Genomic DNA, 6000 nt, shown 5'->3' on the forward strand with positions numbered 1-6000 from the left:
CATTCCAGGGGGGTGAATTTAAGTACACAGGTTTAACCATTGGCTTTTACTGCACTGGCAGAGGTCATTTTGACTGCATTTGCCACAGCGCTACAAGCAGATGTGCAAGTATTTAGCATGGCATTCATCAGAATTTAAAAAAAAATTTAAAAAAGTCAAACAAAACCCCCTTGCTCTCAAATCCATTGTTGACATGAATTTTTTTAAATGTTTCATTTCAAAACTAAAATGTTGCACTTGTAAAAATGGCAACACTAGCCTTTTAGGTGAACATCAGCTATTCCGGGGAAACACATTTTGCCGTGTAAAACATGATTACTGCTGTTCCATGACTACAATTGCCCTCAAAGGTGCAATTCTCAAGCTTTCCTTCCAAGAAATTGCTTATTTTTAAATCCATGGCATTACCTCGTTGAGATGTGGTTTTACAGGTCTTCAGCTACAGGTCTCCACATTGCATCTTGTTATTTTCTGCAGTGCACTAGATGCAGTTAAGTTCTCTTGTAAGTGCATGGAAGGAACTATTGCTGTTAAATGAGGGGTATGTATTCCTAAGGACTCTTCATTAGGTAATATATGTTTGAACATACCTAAAAATAAGTAACAATGATAATACTGTAAAAAGCTTTTAAATATTTGGTTTTTAGGACATGGCAGTCTTATTTCACCCATTAAAGTGTCACGGTGGAATATAGGTCATATCCTAGCCATTAGCACTTACGCTTCAGTAGCAAACACTGGGGTTGAGTAATCTGTCACATGATCAGAATTCTAATTTTGATTTTAACACTAATTAATTGTGTACCTTTTTCCTGTAGCAGCAAACATATGACTGATTTTCTACACTTCCTACCATTCAAACCCCGTATTTTATAGAGAAATTGAAAGGATCCTTTCTGCCATTTATTTTCAGACAGTTTCTCACCACGGATTTGTCCTTCAGAAGGACAATTTTTCTAAACCCTACCTTCCCTTCTTCCTCCCAGGTCAATGATGCATTCTTTATTCTTCTACCCTGGCAAGGTGATGGGGGATTTTGAGAATCTGGTTCAGGCAAAGTCTTCCCCAGCCAGTGTGACACCTGCATGAGGAAACCTGGCACTTTGTCCCACACGAAGGCCTCCCAACCTTTCCCAGAACAGAGAAAGACAGAGAGTAGTTCTGAGTTAAACTCCTGACTGCCTTAAAGTAACGTGTTAGCACTAAGGAATTTTTTTTTTCTGAAACTGACTCACTTTTTCCAACCCTGGCTCTTCTAGAAGAGTTACTAGGAATCCCTAAATAACTTGGGCCAAGCCCAAAACCATAAGTGAAAAGGAATGCAAATCACCAGCCTTAGAACCACTCCTAACTTTACTATGTTTAATTAGTTTATCACCTAAAAACACTAATGGCATGTCCACAGACCTTGTGCCTCTACCTTCCCTTCCAGATTCACACATTTTTATCCTTTTTGAACTGAGGCATTAGGAGGCCACATCATACTTGACTTCATTCATCATTTCTATGCCTGATGTTCTTTTAATGTCCTGTTCCTTTCTGAGTAAAGCAGGAGCCTGTGAACTGTATCGTCACCGCACCAGAACTATATTTGGGACAAAGGTATCATATGAAAGGTGAAGTTTCTGCACTATTTCTGTGCTAACCAGGACTTGGAGAGGCTGCACGCTGGGTCTGTCTGATATTTTTGTCCCCCATTGCCTGGGGTAAGTCAGGTTGGGCCACATCCCAGGTTTCCTGTCAGTACAAGGGTCCCCCGCATCACTGCCTCTGCTATTTGTGTCACCAGCTGGATTGGTTGCTTTGATTAAAAAGCAAGCGAGGAGTTAGGGGACGCAATACATGCTTCCTCCACAGCAACTCTCTAATTGTCCTTGGCAGCGGCGGAAAACGCTGCTCTCCGCCCATCCCAGGAAGCACACACCTTCTTCCTCCATAGTACTAAAGCACCCCTGGCCTTGCTTTGTGTCTCTCCTCCCTTGGTACAGGCTGTGGGAGGGTGTTTGTGCCCCTCTTCCTTCCTGGAGGGAGGACGGACCTTTTGCAAAGACCTGCAGCACAGTGGAGCAACTATGTGGTGGTGGAAAAGCACAGTATTCCAGATGCGGTCTGAATGCCAAGCAGAGGATGGTAATCACTTCCCCCATCTCGTGGCTGTGCTCCTGCTGACACAGCCCAGGGTGCTGTTAGCCTTCATAGCTGGCTTGGGCTTACCCAGCTGTCCCCCAGGACACCAGGGCCTTCTCTTCAGAGCTGCTCCCCACCCCACTACCCTGCAGGGTGTTAGTATGTCCCAGATACCATTTGTCCTGGTTGAATTTCATGAAGTTCTTGTCATCCCATTCCTCCAGCCTGAGTGCCTCTGAATGGCAGCTCTACCCTTAACCATATTGACTAGTCCCATCAATTTGCTGTCATCCGCAAACTTGATGAGAGGGCACTCTGTCATCTCCTCTAGGCATTGATAAAGACGTTAAACAGGTCAGGTCCCAGGATAGACCCCTACAGTACTCCACTTCTTACTGGCCTCCAGATAGAGTACAGCCCGTTAACCCCTGTCCTCTGAGCCCTATCACCCAAACAGTTTTTTACCCATGTGGTTGTCCATCCGTCCAGACCATAATGTCCTAATTTGGATACAAGATTGTGGAAGACGGTGTCCAAAGCCTTGCAAAAGTCAGGGTAAATGATATCTACTCCTCTTCCTTCATACAAATCCAGTCATTTTATTACAGAAGGCAATCACGTTGATGAGGCATGATTCACCCTTGGTAAATGCATGCTGGCTGTTCCTGATCACCTCCTCCTTCCTGTGCCCAGAAATGTGTTCCAAGAGGACATGGATTTCCACATGGACTGCAGTGAGGCTGATCAGCCAACAGTTTCCCTTTGGGCTTTTTTTTCAAGATGGGCACTACAGTTGTGTTTCTCCAGTCTTTGGGGACCTCTCCCAGTCTCTGTGACCTTTCAAAGATAAAAGTGCAGCCTTGCAGTGACACCAGCCAGCTCCCTCAGCACCCTTGGATGCAGCTCAGTTGATCCCATGCATGTTTATCGGTTGAGTTCTCCCATGTAATCCCTGACTTGATCCTCACCCATTGCTGGTAGTCCTCCTCCTTGAATCCTAAGCACAGAGAGCTGGGAGACCCTGATGGTAGGTCTGAGGCAAAGATGGCTCTGAGTACCACAGCCTTATCCATTTCCATTGTTACTTTGTCATTTGCCCCATTCGGGAACAAGCCCACATTTTCTGTTTTCAGTCTTTTACTCTTGGAGTTGTAGTAGAAGCTCTTCTTCTTGTCCTTGGGATCCCTTGCAAATCGTAACTCTAGTTGAGCTTTGACCTCAGAAGAGAGACTGTATGTTATTCCTTTGGACATTTGCAGCAGTTTCTGCATCAGCCCAGAAACCTGAGTTAGCTACTCTGATGGTGGAAATGTACGGAACGTTCAAATGCAAGTACTGAGGCTATTAAGAAATGTAATATCTGAATGTCCTGCATAAGCTTCAGTATAAATTGTACTCTTCTATATCTGTCCAAAGGCAGCTGCTTTGTTCTGCTTTGTCAGGGAAAATGTTAATAATTTAATAATGAAAGGGAACTAATGAGGCCCATGGATTTGAGCCTCATGCTCAGATTATCCAGTGTCTAACGAAGTGTGAATTTTGACTGAAGCTTTTTCCACCCTGAGGGGAAAAAGCCACTCTCATCCATGCGGATTGTCCTTTGACTAATAAAGGGTGAGCTCACACTGCAGCTTTTGCTGTACAGGGAGTACAGGTAAGGTTACTCTCCAGTACCTAGCCCTAGTTTCACGACACTTATGAAAACATGTAATTCTGGAGATAGCTACCCCTTTAATTCAGATATGACCAGTGGGTTTGGAAATTACTAGGGAGAATGGACAGACTGGCAAAGGCTGGTCCAAGGTCATTATTTAAGCCTCATGCACTTTGAAACATCCGAACATTTTCACTACTTTGCATTTCAAACACATCTAATTGGAAAGGTGCAAAATAATTTACATTAAGTATTAGCCTAATTTTTGAAACAGGTGAACCGTAATGATTCATCTTTTGAAAAACATACCCATTCTCAAATACTGTAGACTAACAATTTCATATGTGTTTATATACTCCATACTTTTCACAGATGGCTTACACATTTAATATCTTATATAAAATAAGGTTGTTTCGAATGTGTGCCAGTAAGACTTCTGTAAAAACAAATATTATCTACCATTTTCTTTCTACAGTAGACTAAGCTTGGATTTAGCAAAGAGGAATGTCGTCTGGTCTGATTTGGATGCATATATGCCATGAGCAACCTCTCAAATAGATGCATGAGGCTGTTGCTGTCACCTTTCCTAGACAAATACAGTCAGGCTAATGACTGACGGATGAGGTGTGTTTTGCTGTGGCATAGCTAATGTGTATTAGCTATCTTGTTTTAAAACCAACGTGGAGACAAGGCACAGCACTTTTATTGCGAGGTAAACCAGGTGAGGCCAACCAAAAGCAGCAGCGTAGTGCTGACCTCCCCTAGCAACCTAGCTGCAGCTTGTCTGATTTTACAGGCACGTAGCTACCACATTAATTAAGTTTTCACTGTGAAAAGCCTCACAAAACCAAAACAAGGCCCTATGCCACTGAAGAAAAAGCCCAGTGTAAGTGGCTGTATATGTGACAGGAGATTCACGTTAGCCTATTGGGGGAATGGTATCAGTCTCATCCCAGCAGCATGCGATCTAGTGTAAGCAGTAATAAAACTGCCTGAAAAAAGGCAAACCAGCCTGTACTGAATTCCAGCCCACTGTGACTGCCGGACTCCTCCCAGTCCCTGTTGTCTCCCCTTAAGTGCTGTACATATCCTTGACCCTCTACTTCTTTTTAGTCTCACACAGATTCATCTACAGACTCATCACATTGAGTAAAAGAACTGCTGTATTATACCAGTGACCCAAAGTATAGTATCTCACAACAGCAGTATCACAGGTAAGAATATTCTTTTTTTGTTCTGCAAATGTATCCCTTTCCAACCACTTGTTCTCCCGCATAAGCAAACACACATGCAAACGCACTGAATGGTTGAGTACATCTGAGCACGATACCCTGTGTGGCAGCGCAACAGATAATGTTTTCTAGCAAATATAAAAAAGCCCTTTAGGCCAAAATATTTTGCAAAGGGAGACTTAGTAGCACTGAACTGAAGTATCATTACAACTTTCATACGTATATGGTCTTTGCAAGATGTGCCTTCTCCAACATGCAAATGAAACTTCAACAGAAAAACAAGTGGAAATCATAGCTATTATTAACTAGAAAGTGAGAGACAGAATCTAGACTTTTACAGAACAATAAACATTAGGTGTCATCTGATCATAGTAGGCTCAGAAATCCAAGTAGTGCGTGCCGCACAGCGGTGCAAACTCAGACTTGAGAAATCAGTGATGATCAGGGAGCTGGAGGTGATGGGCTGGCTATTGCAATCTCTTACATCAGATCCATCTTGTAAATTCAGCAATCAGTTGTGTTTTATTGGTGTCAAATTGGTCTAAGAGTGGAGAATCAGGCCTACTGAATGGTCTAAATGATGACAAAATGAAGACATTCTCATCAGCAAGCAGTGATCGGAATCAACATAACCTGAAATCTTGATGTATTTTTTTTTCTATTTCTCTTCTGAAACCTTAAAATATGAAATCATGAGGTCCTTTTTATTACATATGATCACACTATTTCAGTTTAGTCTTCTCCTGAACTGTATTTTCTAGTTTAGATTATTCACAGGTTTCAGCCTAAGAAATTCCAGGTTAATACAATAGCCCCTGCTGTACAGTGTAATATAAGCCATTCACGAAGGAATGACATCTAAATTTTGTCAAAGCATGGGGAAAACCAAAAAGCATTTATCAAACATTTTCTTAACATTGGGCTTCACTATAATGAGGTTTTGTACTCTCCATATATCTTGATTGGCCATTTGTATTTGGAAAAAAA

Source organism: Harpia harpyja, chromosome 1, assembly GCF_026419915.1.
Source record: "Harpia harpyja isolate bHarHar1 chromosome 1, bHarHar1 primary haplotype, whole genome shotgun sequence".
NCBI lineage: Eukaryota > Metazoa > Chordata > Aves > Accipitriformes > Accipitridae > Harpia > Harpia harpyja.